Source organism: Panthera onca, chromosome E1, assembly GCF_046562875.1.
Source record: "Panthera onca isolate mPanOnc1 chromosome E1, mPanOnc1 haplotype 2, whole genome shotgun sequence".
NCBI classification, from domain to species: Eukaryota; Metazoa; Chordata; class Mammalia; order Carnivora; family Felidae; genus Panthera; species Panthera onca.
The window spans coordinates 7,803,597-7,817,512 of record NC_138352.1 but is presented as its reverse complement, the minus strand read 5'-3'; the positions used below and the strand labels follow the sequence as shown (position 1 = coordinate 7,817,512).

The following is a 13,916-nucleotide window of genomic DNA, read 5'->3' as shown; positions in this document are numbered from 1 at the left end:
GATGGGACAGGTTGAGCTGGCTGTTGCCAACTTCTTGAAAGCATTCCCAGATAGGAGGGAATATCCCTGCCAGGTGGTTGGAACAGAAAGACTTTCTAGAGAGGAGTTCATGTTGGGTCTAGTTTTCATTACTAATTAAAATCTGTAGGTAATGGGTTACTAATTTGTTGGTTCCTTTTACCATGCTATTGCTTTTTAAGGACTTGGGGGCTAAGGAGGTTACATTTAGTATAGCTATTGTTTGATTGGGGTGTGGGGGTCTGGTGATGGTCTCCAGAGCATCTGCCCTGGGTTCTCCTTCTCTGACTTGGTATTCTGGGTGATAGAATTCAGAAGGGCCTCTCATTCTGGGTCCCTAACCATTGGAAATCCAAGCCAAGCTTAACCAAGTTTCTCTTAGGCTTAAGCGAAAGAGAAATGCAGCTCATTGAGCAACTCTCCCTTCCCAGAGGGAAATTCATAGTCCATTACCATCAACCCGTTTGCCAGTGAGCTTTGCAAGAAGTGGGACCAGTGGTGACTCTTAGTTTTCTAGAACAAGCTAGGGTGGAAAGTCTGAGCACTGGCCTTGGCATCAGAAGCTTTGAGTTTGAATGTGGACATGTCATGTGAATCTGGGAAAGTCATTTGAATTTTCCAAAACTCGATTTCTTTATCTGTGAAACCAGAGTAACAATCCCACCCACCCCCCGCCCCACCGTTGCCCATTTCAGAGGGTTGTGGGATGGAAGAACATGAAAATGAAGTATTGTTTGTGAAAAGACGATGGAAAACATAAAGTGCAAAACCTAGCGGGATGTGAACATTGCTCAGGGAATGTGAAGCCAGAGCATGTTATAACTTATAAACTTCATCCAAATAGAAGACAACACTACCCCCAGCTCATTCCCTAATATATCCTCTCATCTGAGGCAATGCTCAGAGGACTTTGCTAGAGCTGTTGAGTATTGGGTCCTGAGAATAACAGATGTGTTCTTGACTTAACACTTCTGCACCTACCTGCCGGACAAAGACAGCCTTATGCCCTCACATGCTACTTCCTGGTGGCTTTTTTGGGTGACTTCCCATGGACTTGGCCATTTCTAGAGCATGTCAGTCCCATTATTTAAATCTTTGCTTTAGGAGCTTTGTATGCTGGTGGGAGAGCATGAGTGGCTTCCAATGGCAAGTTTTCCAGAAGCTCATGGCCCTAGCAGTGACTGCTGTGGAAACGGAGGCAGATCTCAACAGGCTGATGAGCGGGCAGGTCCAGCACCAGCCACAGGGAAGAACCTCAGGCCAGCTGCCAAGTTTCAGCCAGGAGGGAACATCTCTTCTGGAGTTTATAACCCTGCGAAGGAAGGAGTCAGTAACGAAAAGCTGCACCACACCCTTAATACCACAACATTACTCATGAACACCTTGCTGTTAATTAACAGCGGTAAATACCACAGTTATTTCATTTTGCTTATTACTCTCTCAGGTAGCAACACAGAGACACCCAGCAGTGGGACGAGGGGTAGTTTGTCTTCACAACGTCCCCGAGGTCCCACTGACACTGGGGCTCGAGCCGTTCCAATGGATCTCCCATCAAGGGGCCAGACTGAATCCTCGTCGAGCTGCTCAAACTCTTGAACCAAATGGAGGGTAAATGGCCATGACTTCTCTGGAGAGTTCAAGTTGGAACTTGCTGATTTTTGAATATTCCAGCAAGTGCTTATTTGATATAAACAAGTCTCCAATCGCCTGTGAGCCTCCCTGCTTCCTGAGAGGGCCTCCGGAATGATGGGGTAGCTCTGGCCCGGCATTGACAGGTGTTCGTCCCCACTGCCCACAACCTGGAAGGTCTCACTCAGGGAGCATTTTTCAACTGTCCACAACAACTCGGTTTCCCCCATATAGACATGTCCCCATCGGATGTTCAAATTTGACAAGGCCTGTAGTAGTCACTTTTCCTTTTATTTTATTTATTTATTTATTTATTTATTTATTTATTTATTTTTCAATACGAGAAACGTGCATTGAGGACTACTTCATGCCAGATACTGGAGAGAACGAAGGTGAGTAGGATAGGATCCTGGCCTCCGGGAACTCACGGTCCAGCAAGGTAGATAGACACGTAACATGTTCAAACATAGTGTTGAATCATACATGCAATGATGGTGGAAGTCGAGGGTACCATGGTAATCCCTGGGAAAAGCAGTCATTTTGGGGGTGAGAGATGAAATGAAAACTAAGTTTTGAAGGATGAAGAGGAGTTTTCTGGAAAGATAAGTCTTGCCATTCCAGGGAGAGATAATTGCAAGTGTCAAGATCTCAAGGGATAAGAAAAAGAAAGCAAAACATGTTCCACCCAGTGAGAACAAGCACATGGTGATTGCTTATCCCAAGTGGGTCTTTTCTTACAGACTTGGCTGGTTTTCTGATTCCTCCTCCCCTACAGCACGTATACTAGGTTGGCTCTGTGACATTTCCCACCTGTGCTAGTGGGCTTATGCTGACCCACTATGCATCCCTTCACACATTCTTGTGTCACCCTGCAACAATACTGAGCTGCTTCGATGTTTTGTTCCTTCTGCCTCCTCATCTCCAAATATGGGGCTCAATCCCCATTCATCCCAGCTTAATTGCCTCCAAAGGTAATAAGTTCAAATGCATCTCTTTCAAACTTCACCCGGATGCCCCCTTTTTACCTGATGTCGAGTGAGGAGTGGGGTTGCAGGAGAAAAATATATGAGGCTAGTTGTTGCTTTCTCTCCAGCTCATAAGCCATTGCCCTCCGTTCACCACCCCCCCCCCGCCCCCCATGGAACAATTATCTAGATCTTCCAGTGGCTGTTGTTCCCATTCTGTGGGTCTCCAATTACACCCCTGGCCTCATGTCTCACCTCCATGCGCCACGGGCTCAGCGAATGTCCTCCGTGAGGTCGATACGACAAACATGAGGGTGGAGAAGGTTCCTGGCACAAGCCTCGTGGGACTACAGAGGTCCACAAAGTGCTTCTGATTCGTTTATTCGCTCCTCCTTTCTGACACTCGCCTGTTGGGCTCCAGGAAAACTGCTAGATGCTAAGTTTGCCACACTGGACAGAGCAAATGGTACCTGTCTCTGGGAAGCTTCTATTCACAGGATCCTGATTGGGAGCCACCAGCCAGGCTGAGATACGGGCTCTCTGGTACCCAACCACCTTCTAAGAAGGGCACAACACACTGTAAAACTACAAGTGCCTTTTGGGAAGGGGTCAACGAGCCACCATTGACCTGGAACAGCCACAGCTTCCGGCGAGGGTCGAGGCAGCCTCTCAACGGGCACACAGATTCTGAGGAACCGAGCTGCTGAGGAGATGATGCTCCAGAGGGTTTCTGGTGTTTGGGCTCCAAATGGCTTTAGAATGAATATTTTATTTGGGCAAGAGATTTGGAGATCCAATGAGCATCCGATTCATTCATGAAGAAAATGTGTCTAAAGTCAGACCCCATAGGGCCTTGAGATCATAGATGTCTATGTTTTGGAAAAGAGCCCATAAAATAAACAGTTTTGGATTTTTCTTTAAATGAGCGGTTTCCTGGCAGACCGGCTGACCCAGTGGCAGGACTGGGGTGCCACGTGTGTAGAGATCGGACACCAGCCTCTGTCCCCAAGCTTCTTAGAGACTCTGTCTCGTCTACCCGCTACTTGGAGCAGGGGTTTCTGTCTGTTTTGCTCACGGCCACACCTCCAGTGCCTAGAACAGTGTCTGCAACATAGCGAGTGCTCAGTAAATTCTTGTGGGCTGAGTGGTTGAATGTTCATTTTGACCCAGACACAACCACCCAGCTGCCAACACCTTGTGAAAAGGAAGGCGAGGTGCTTGTTCTTTTTCGGCTTAATAACAGTCTGCAGGAACTGTTGTCTTTTATAAGCCTGCTTAGCTCATTGTGAAGGCCCAATAAATATTAATTGATGGACAAGAAGCTCTGGGGTTTGGCTCCAGCCAGATCCAAGTACTGTTTTTTGAGGAAGTTTATAAGAGCAGGGGAATGTAGGGTGTTATGTTGTGAGTCTGGAGGCTCTCAGGACCCCCTCCTCCTTCTCCCATACCCAAAGCCTGAGAGAAGTGGGTGGGGACAGAAGGGAAGCGCCTAATTATATTCATGGGTTATGTAATTACACTTTCAGGTTCCCACTGGTGGTGGGTTTTAAAGAAGCTTTGAGGAATTTCAATTTTGAAATGCTTTGTTTTCCTGGGCTTTGTTTCGCCTATCCTTTGTTCATCATCCTTGATCTTTTCCCGGTGCCTTCCGCGGGGAATTATCTGGAGATCAGCAGATATTATGTCACCTCGTCGGGCCCCCACTGGACTTGGTATCCACACACAACAAAGCAGAGACCTGGAGGGACTGACTTGCCAGTGGCTTTACCACAGGACCCAAATGCCCTCAATGCAGCCCGTGCTCCATCCGTTCAAGTCCCTTCCACCGTCAGACTTCATGATGTCCTAAAATAGTGGTTCTCACAGTCTTGTCCCCAGAGCAGCCTCAGCAACAACACCTGGGAACTTGCTAGAAAGGCAAATTCGTGGGTCCCACCCCAGAACTCCCAGAAACTCTAGGGTGGGGCCCAGCCATCTGTGTTTTAACAAGCCCTCCAGGGGAGTCTGATGCATGGTAATGTTTGGAAATCACTGCTCTAGATTCTAGAGTCTAGAACAACGATTCCCAGGCCAGGTGACTGCGTTATTACAATCAGCTGCCTACCTGCCACCCCAGACCTGCCAGATGAGAATTCCCCAAGAGTGTGGCCCAAGCATCAGATTATTGGTTAGTTCTTTGAAACTCCATAGGGGTTCTAATGATGCATGGTCATGGCTGAGAGCCCCCGAACCAGAGTAACAACCTTTGCATTGGACATGTGTCAGGGCTATTCCCATGAACAAAACACCACAGAGGAGATAGCGGTAAGAACAAAGGTGTGGGCTTTACGCATCCTGTGCAAGAACACAGCCAGCTCTTGCACGTTGACCACGTTGCGCCCCAGTGCATGACTGCAGCCAGCGATGCGGCCTCTGCCTACGCAGAGGCTGTGATTCAGGGAACCGTGTGGGACGGCATCGTGCCATGGTTTCATGAGGAGCTGAAATGATTCGTGTGACATCTGCATTTGGGGAGATAAGCCTGTTTGAATCGGTAGCTCCATGGGGCAGAAGACTGTCATAGAGAGAGAGAGAGAGAGAGACAGAGATGAGAGGTCATCATTCAGAACTTTAGCCCAGTGTCTGCCGATAGGCAACTGTGGGTGGTGTTTCTCCTGGTCTCCCTCATCAGTCCGTGTAGTGACTAGTATGTAGGCTCACTCGGAGGTCCAGTAAAGACTCAGAGGCCTGGGCTTGTGGAAGTAAGAAAGGGCCCGGGCCTTTGCGTTTTTATAAAGTTCCCTGGGGATTCTGATATCCGCCAAAGTTTAAGGACCACTGCCTGTAGGCCACTTTTTTTTTGTAAAGTGCCAGGTAGTTACCATGTGGTCTCTGTCGCAGTTGCACAACTCCGCCATTGTAGTGAGAAAGCTGCCATAGACAATATGTTAAGTGAATGAACGTAGCTATGTTTCAATAAAACTTTATTGACAAAATCAAGTGGTGGGCCATTTGGCTCATGGGCCATAGTTTGCTAACCCCTACTCTATGCAGTACATCCTGACCATGACGGCCTCACATTTTGCAGATTGTCCTCTTAATCCTCAGATCGATCTCCTAGGTGTTCAAAAGGATCTGACGTCAATCTAGCTGTGTTTGAGGGATGAAACTAACACAGGGTCCCCCTGCTACAATGGCATCTTCACTCCTTATGACCACGACAGCACAATAGAGTCACTGTAAGAGGTTTTTTGTTTCCCTCCCTCCCTCCCTCCCTCCCTATAGCAGATGAGAAAATGAGGCTTGAGGAGGTCAAATCATTTGCCCCAAGATCATAGAGCTAATAAGCTTCATAAGAGTGTTAGTTTGTCCCCTGACACCTGCTGGGGTGGGCAGCTTTGAGAATGGCTACCAGTGATCCCTGTCACCTGGCATGCACACCCTTCGTAAGTCCCTCCCCTTGAGGGTGGGCTGGACCCAGCCACTCACCTCTAACCAGTAGAATACAGCAAAAGCTGATGGGTGTCACAGATGCGTGGATAAGCAAAACGTGGTCTATCCAAACAAAGGAATATTATCAGCCTTAACAAAGGAAGGAAATTCTGACACCTGCTACAACACGGATGAACCTTGAGGGCATAACGCTAAGTGAAAGCAGCCAGCCACGAAAGGACTGTTTTCCAGTCACACGGGGTAGCTAAAGTAGTCAAACAGAGATGGAAATAGAGTGGTGGTTGCTAGGAGTGGTGGGGGGTGTGTCAGGGGAGTGTGGAAAGGAGTTTATTGTTTAATGGACGGGGAGTTTCAGATGGGGAAGATGAAGAAGTTCTGGAGATGGATGGTGGTGATGTGACACTACATTATAAAGGGATTTAATACTACTGAGCTGTAGATTGAGAGACAGTTTAAGCGGTAAATTTTATGTTATGTGTATTTTGCCACAATAAAAAAATTGGGGGAAAAAAGGGATGGGGTTTCACTTTCAAGATTAGGCTACAAAAAGTCTGGGATTTCCACCTTGCTTGCTCTCTCATTCTCTCTGTATTAATCAGGGTTTGCTAGAGAAACAAATAACAGGACAGATGGATAGCTGATTGATAGGTAGATGATTGACTGATTGATTGATTGATTGACTTTAAAGAATTGGTTCATGCAATTGCAAAGGTTCAGTGAGTCCAAAATCTGATGGAGGAAGCCAACAGGCTGAAGCCTCAGGGAAGAGTTCAAGTCTAAAGCCCATCTGCTAGCAGAACATTTTCTTTCTGTGGGCAGGTCAGTCTTTGCTCTGTTAGGGCCTTCACATAATTGGATGAGGCCCACCCATACTACAGACGTAATCTGCTTGACTCAAAATCCACCCATTTAAATGTTAATCTCACCCAATGTACACATTCAGAGAAACGTCCAGATTAAATATTTGACCAAATATCTGGGCGCCATGGTACAGCCAGGTTGACGTATCCACTTAACCATCACATTTGCCCTCCCTCATTGTAAGGGAAACCAATAACTAGGTTGTGAGCCATGTTCCAGAGAAGCCCACACAACAAGGAACTGAAGGAGGCTTCAGGCTAACAGTTATTGTGGACCTGAAACCCTCCATCCAGTGGCTATGCGAGTGACCTTAGAAGCTGATATCCTCCCCCACTCCCTGGGTCAAGGCTGGAGATGAATCCACTCTGTGAGAGTTGGGGCACCCAGCTGAGCTGAGCCCAGATTCCTGACGCATAGAAACTCTGAGATAGTAAGTGTTTGTTGTCTGAAGCTGCTAAATTTTAGGATCACTTGTTCCACAGCAATAGATAGCTAACACATTCGCAGTACTGCTTAAGCTGGTTCTGAGATTCTTCCCGAATATTTCATCGTAACTATGGGTGTGTGCCCTGGGTCTCCAGTAGAGAGACTGATCTGTGACCCATCCAACATTCGAACGGATTGACTCAGTGAAATTTTTAGTGCTCTCCCTTCCCATCTCCATTCTTACTGTGGACAGTTTTAATCCAGTTCCCAGACGGGAAACTGAGTTTGAAGTGGCCTGTCCAGAATTGTGGAACCGCGTGCCTCCCAGGACTGGAGTTCACATTTACAGCTCTATAGCCCCATGGATTGACTATTCCCATGTCAAAAACACAGCTTTCCTTCAGTCAAGGCCCTTCAGCAAGGAGGACTTGATCAAATTCCATATTGAAGCAGAGACTTATTGCATCTGGGGAAGGAATTCATTCCGCTGAGCCCTCCGCAGTGGGGCCCTCGCGGTAGGCAGTCCATCCATGTTAATAAATGTCTCACCTACCAGACAGCTTCAATAAGGTGAACCGCCAAGGGGAGGTCACGCTTGCCAGTTTAGTTTTACTAAGACATGGAGGGCCCGTCTGATGAGGCTCTGGAATTTAGCTGTTGTCCTGAAGGAAAGACAGACTGGCAGCAGCTTCCCAAAGACCTGACCCCCTCCCTTCCCAGACACACTCTTATTCTGTTTCCACTCTTAACGGCTAGAGACCGCTGGAGTCACGCTGCTCTGTGTGTGTGTGTGTGTGCGTGTGCGTGCGCCACACGTGTGTATTATTAGATATAATATGCGTACAGCTTTTCTATTTTTAACAATGCTTCCCTAGCAGCTGTCTCATTTGTTGTCCCAATAAACTGTAGGCATTACTCCTCCATTTTACAGGTGGGTATCACTGAGTGTCAGAAGTGACCTGCTTCCCTCGGGTTACACTGTTATTGAGGGGTGCCCCCCGCCCCGCTCACCACTTAGGGGTGCTGACTGCTAATCCTCCAGGGACTGTGTTCTCTTGTTGGACACAGTATTCCTTTGCAGCATCTTCAAAGGAAATCTTAGGGTCCAAGGGTTCCCTACAGTTTCTCAGAGCTTCAGATTTTCACGAAAGGAAGTAAATAACAGAACACCCCAAGCTTGTAGTGGGAAATGGAAAGAAAAGCAGAGCAGAATTTGACAATCAGAGAGATTATAAAAATCATTTGGGATCAGGCCCTTCACTTGACAAATGAAGAGACAGAGATGTGTATGGGAAGGTGAGTCAGGCAGGTTAAGATTGAACTGTGGTCCCGGACCCCAGCTGTGGCCACAGCACCGTCCTTCCGCACAGACACAGACGGGGAGGTTTCAATGGCCCTGAAGGATCTGCCTAAGCACCTGCGTCTTCCTGTTCCCTCCTCCCCACATGGAGGCTCCCCTGAAACTCTGAGAGCCAGATTTGCTCAGCTTGACTCATGGTCAGCTTTGAGCTTACTCTGGGGCCCGGCCTTGATGAACTTCCCTTCCGGGACTGTCCCTCTCTGCTCCCCCCTCCCCCGGATTCCCAGAGGCGTTCACCTGCCAGTTAGGTGCCCTCTTCTTCCCCTGGCCGTCTTCCCTTCAGTTCACTCTGTCGGGCCATGAGTAATGGCGCCTCTCCTTCAAAGAGGAAAAAGATTGATGGCAGAGGAAAAGGCCAGTGAAGATCCCCCCCCCTCCGCCCCCACTCCTCTGGCTCCAGCAGGAAAAGTGCCTCTTACCGGTGGGTTTATGAAGTGGCCACATCTCCCCCTTCCAGATAAAGCCTGGCAGAGACTCGCCCACCCACAGTCCCGTGTTTCCTCTCCGTAGCCAGTTCCAGGGCAAGATTCTCCAAGGTGGGTGTGCAAATAGGACCACCAGCAGGGAGCAGCGGCTACTTTTCCAGACGGAGAGAGATCTAGACAACCGTGCAGACGTCCTCTGGTCTTCCAGTCCCGCCTGAATTCTGAGAGCGCTTCAGTGGGATTAAGGGGAGATCTGCCTTTTTTGTTTTCAATTACAGGTCAAATCCTGCCCCAAGAAAATGGAATATTTCTGCACCATGAGAACATCGCTCTGGCTTTTTTCCTTATGTGATCACCACCACCTGAAGTGAGTATTGCCAAATAAGATACAGGATCCCCAGGTAAATTCAAATTCCAGATGAATAACCAGTAATTTTTTTTTTTTTAGTGTAAGTATATCCCAAATATGACATGGGACACACTTATACTAAAACACGCATTCCTTGCTGTTCTGGTTGCCAAATCTGACAGCCCTACCTGAAGAGCCATTTCTCTTGTCTCTCTTTGGTCTAAGTTCTAAGGACGAATTGAAAAGCACTTTGGGGCAACAGATTTCCTGAGGTCAGGAACTGGGCATGCTTCTTTGTATTTCCTCCCTTGCTATGACCCCCAGGGCCCTGCTTCTCCTGCCTGTGCACGGAAGGCCCTGGGAGCCAGCATGGTCAGGCTGATGGCATTGCCTGGAGGAGGCAAAAGGGAGAAGAGCAGTGATTCTCAACTGGGAGTGATTTTGCCCCCAAGGGTCATTTGGCAATGTCTACAGATATCTTCTGATTGTCACCACCGGGTGGGGGATGCTATTGGCACCTTGTGGGTAAAAGCCAGGGATGCTGCTGAGCATCCTACGGTGCACAGACACACGCAAGATCACACACACATGCACACGCACCAATTATCTGGTCCCAAATGTAAACAGTGCTGCAGCTGAGAAACTCCAAAGTGAAGGAGAAACCAGTTTTAAAGTAAAGGGCTTGAGTAAGCTCTACGCCCAACGTGGGGCTTGAACTCACGACCCTGAGATCAGAGTTGCATGCTCCACTTAAAATAATAATTGGGGCGCCTGGTTGGCTCAGTCAGTTAAGTGTCCGACTCTTGATTTCGGCTCAGGTCATGACGTCATAGTTCGTGAGGTCAAGCCCCGCATTGGCTCTGTGCTGACAGTGCAGAGCCTGCTTGGGATTCTCCCTTTCCCTCCCTCTCTGCCCTCCCATGTGCTCTCTCTCTCTCTCTCTAAATAAACAAATAAACTTAAAATTTTTTAAAATAATAATAATAAAATAGAGGGCTTGAGGCTTAAATATAAACCTTCAGCCTATAAGTAACCTTAGGTCCCTGGGCAGCACCATCAAGAATTGGAGAGCTAGCCTGGGACCTGTAATCCCACTCCCTCCTCCACTCAGTGCCCTGAGGCTGTAAGACCCATGATGTCCCCCTCAAGGCTAGCCTGGGTTCATTTTAACCACCTTTCATGCATGGAAGGATGCTGGGGGATGGGCAGTCTACACAACGTGGGGCTGAGCCCTCCTCTCCAGCTTCCTGCCCTTTCTGGCCACCATCCCTCCCTGACGTGAGTCATTTAAGGCTCTGTTCTGATCCCTGCAACACCTTTCCAATGTGCCAAGGAAGGTTCCTTATGCCTGGCTGGAGGCTGAAGGTGAGATGTCCTCTTGCTTGCTGCCCAGTGGGAAACTGGAAAGCCCTCAAGAGGCACAAATATCGGGCCTGCCCTACTCCCGGAGCCCACCTCTTCCCCAGTCCCCAACGCCAGAGTCCCCAGGCAGGACACTCCCAAAGTCAGGATTTATTCTGGACTGGAAGTTATCCTAGCAAAGAAGAAAGGCTCACCTTCTACAAATTAAATCAATTTTCAATAGCTTCTGGTTCAGGGCGGTTTCCAAGGTCGGCCCTCCTGTGTGCCTGTTCATCCCCGTTTTATTCTCATGTAGCCCTCAGCAGAGATGACCAAGGTCTGAGCCTTCACACTCAGCAGCTGGCTAGCCTCCCAAGGATGGAAACAGTGAAAACTCCCCACCTGCTTCTCTAAGAGCCCCCCATGTGGTGTGGGTGAGCAAAATCCAGTCCTTTCCTTAGAATGCAAAACCAAAACAAAACAAAAAACAAAAAAACCCCACCAGAACAACAACGAAAAGAAAAACCTTTTTTAAAAAAGGAAAACCAAAAACCAAACACACAAGAAAATAAGGACAAAACAAAAGACAAAAATAAGCAACCCCAAAGGCAGGGGGACTTTGCTTTGTCAGTAAAATCCTATGATAATATAACTTTGAACTTGTTTTTGGAACTCGTAGAGTGAGAAAATGTTCTCATCTTACAAATTAGATTTCCCACAGCCTCCTACTTCTTCACCTATTGCTGGACAAACAAAATACTTTATTTTATGTGACTTGTGACTTTCCCCTCTACCAAGCACGTGAGCTGGTGGCCGCCTGTTGGACTGCAGCGATGAAACTGGGAGCAGCCCGCACCCCTCCCTCCTCTGACCCTTTCTCCGTCTACCCCTCACTCTGCCCCCCTCACCCCCCCACTCCGCCCTCGCCGAAAGATTTATAGAGCAGAGTGGCTTGAGAACAAATGAGCAGACATTAGGCTGATGTGTTCTGCATACTAATGACAAGATACTGCTTCTGTACCTAGGGGCAAAGCCAGGTCAGGCCAGTTTAACCATAAACTTTATTTATGGGCTTATAACCTGCAGCTGCAGTACATAAGCTCAATCTTGGGACCGAGATCTGTCTCTCTCTATAGATTCATGCATATCGCTTCAAACACATTTGGGGGATGGGGGCGAGCTTCCTTCGGGATCTCCTGAGCAGTTCCAGTGCGAAGTTTAAACCAAAGGGAAACGTGAGTTAGACCAAAAAAAACAAAAAAACAACAACAAAAAATCGCAGCGGTAATGATAGTACCAACAACAGCGATACTAATACCATAAAAGAACGATTTCTCTCTCAGAGCTCCTGGAGGAAGAATCTGCTCGATTACTCTAAGTTTTTTCACAAGTTCACGTTTAGAGTGACTCATCTGGAATCCTGAATCACAGACGGAACCAATCGCCTGCTTTGAAGTGACTCAAGACCCTTCCTTCCTGCAGAGAATATTCTGAGTTGGACTGCCTTTAATGCATCAGCGGGCTGGTCCCTCCAGTCGAGAGGGTGCGAGGCTCTGAGCTCGGCGACCGCTGGCTGTCCCCACCTTCCGCCCTCACCAGGCCCCTCCTGCATTCTGATTCAGTGTTCTGACCACGTCGGCCCAAGTTCTGTTGTTACGACCACGTTAGTGCTCCTCGGCTCCAGGAGAGAGAAGGTGTAGAAAGTCTCGGTCATTCGATAAAGATGTATTGGTCACCTGCTCTGTGCCAGGCCCTGTGCTTGGTGTCAGGGATACCACAGTGAACCAGACGCAGTAAGCTCCTTCCTGTGCCGAGCCCAGCGGATGTAGACAAGCCACTCCCACTGCTGAACACATTTCAGAGTATTTGCTGGTCCCGTTCTGGTTTCCGACCCATTATTTGTAAAGCGTGTCTATCCTTTGAATCGTAAGATAAACAGGATTGGATGGGTGGTTGGATGTCAGGACCCTGGGGGCTTGGGTCATAATCCCTGCCCATCCTCAGAGTGGCTAATCCATTTCACCCGCTTACACTTCAGCCTGCCTTTCAGAAAACATCCAAGACACTGTGGGTGAAAAGAGGGAAGAGCCTGTGAACACCCGTGGCCGTCGACCGAAGCTTAGGAAACACACGGTCACCCTCTGGCACTGTTGCTTTTCTCTTAGTAGGAGCTCACCTGTCAGCTCTGCTTCCTCTGAGGTGGGAAGTTTGATGAGGCCATTCCTTGAGATTTGCTCACACCAAAATATTCCCCTCTGGGGAAGGACCCTGGCCAACCTGTTGTGAGATGCCAAAAACTGTTCTGTCAATACAGGCTCTCGTTCCAGGTGGCTTGGGTGCTCAGCTGTTGCTTAGTGCTGAAGGAAGGTAGGGAAAGATTTTCCATTGATTCATTTAGGGAGTCTACCCTCATTTTCATCCCCCTCTTCCTTGTTTACCCCCTGGAAGTGGTAGATGTCTCTTTGGTTGGAAGACACTAGAGGGCCACAGGGGTGTGGGGGGATGAGAAGAGGGTGGCTGGTTTGTGTGTACCTTGGGGATGGGTGAGGCAGTGGGTTGGTGCCACAGAGCTTTGGAGTTGGACCAGATTCACTTGCCTCGTGCTAAGAGATCCACGGAAGATGCCTTGGCCATTGCATTGGGAAGATGTCGGCTGAGCCTATGTGCTTTCTGTGCTGAAGGAAACAAAGCGGCTAGGCTGGGGTGGGAACAGAGTTTGCAGATGCTCCACAAGCAAAAGGTGGCCCGGATCATCTCTGGTTCTTGGAAAGGGAGCCGCTTTGTTTTGCCGGTCACAAGAGAAGGAAATTACCAAGCACCTCTGGGAGAGGCCATCTCATTTTGAAGCTCCAGGAGAGGAAAAGGAGACTCTCACCATTGCCTACCCGGTGCCCTGGGGACTGCAGATTTCTCATGGACAGAGACAAAAGGTTAGCACGTGAAAGCTTTGGGGATATGTGGAAAGAGGAGGGAGCTGTAGGCTAGTGGGCAGTCCTTGGCTTACTAGCTGCATGACTTTGGACAAATCATTTATCTGAACCTCAGAATGCAGAGATTTAAGATGGGTACAATAACAATTCCTGTGCTAGGTACTTTGCGAGGTAGATGTA

The 13,916-nt window shown here is 48.4% G+C and overlaps 1 long non-coding RNA gene across 1 annotated transcript in view; it reads left to right on the top strand.

The window, feature by feature from the left end:
- Positions 1-13,916, top strand: part of LOC132687391 (uncharacterized) — a 428,413-nt gene that overhangs the window by 279,845 nt on the left and 134,652 nt on the right. The window contains exon 3 of the long non-coding RNA XR_013552214.2: positions 9,395-9,483. This is a non-coding gene — a long non-coding RNA (uncharacterized LOC132687391). The remainder of the gene's footprint in view (positions 1-9,394; positions 9,484-13,916) is intronic.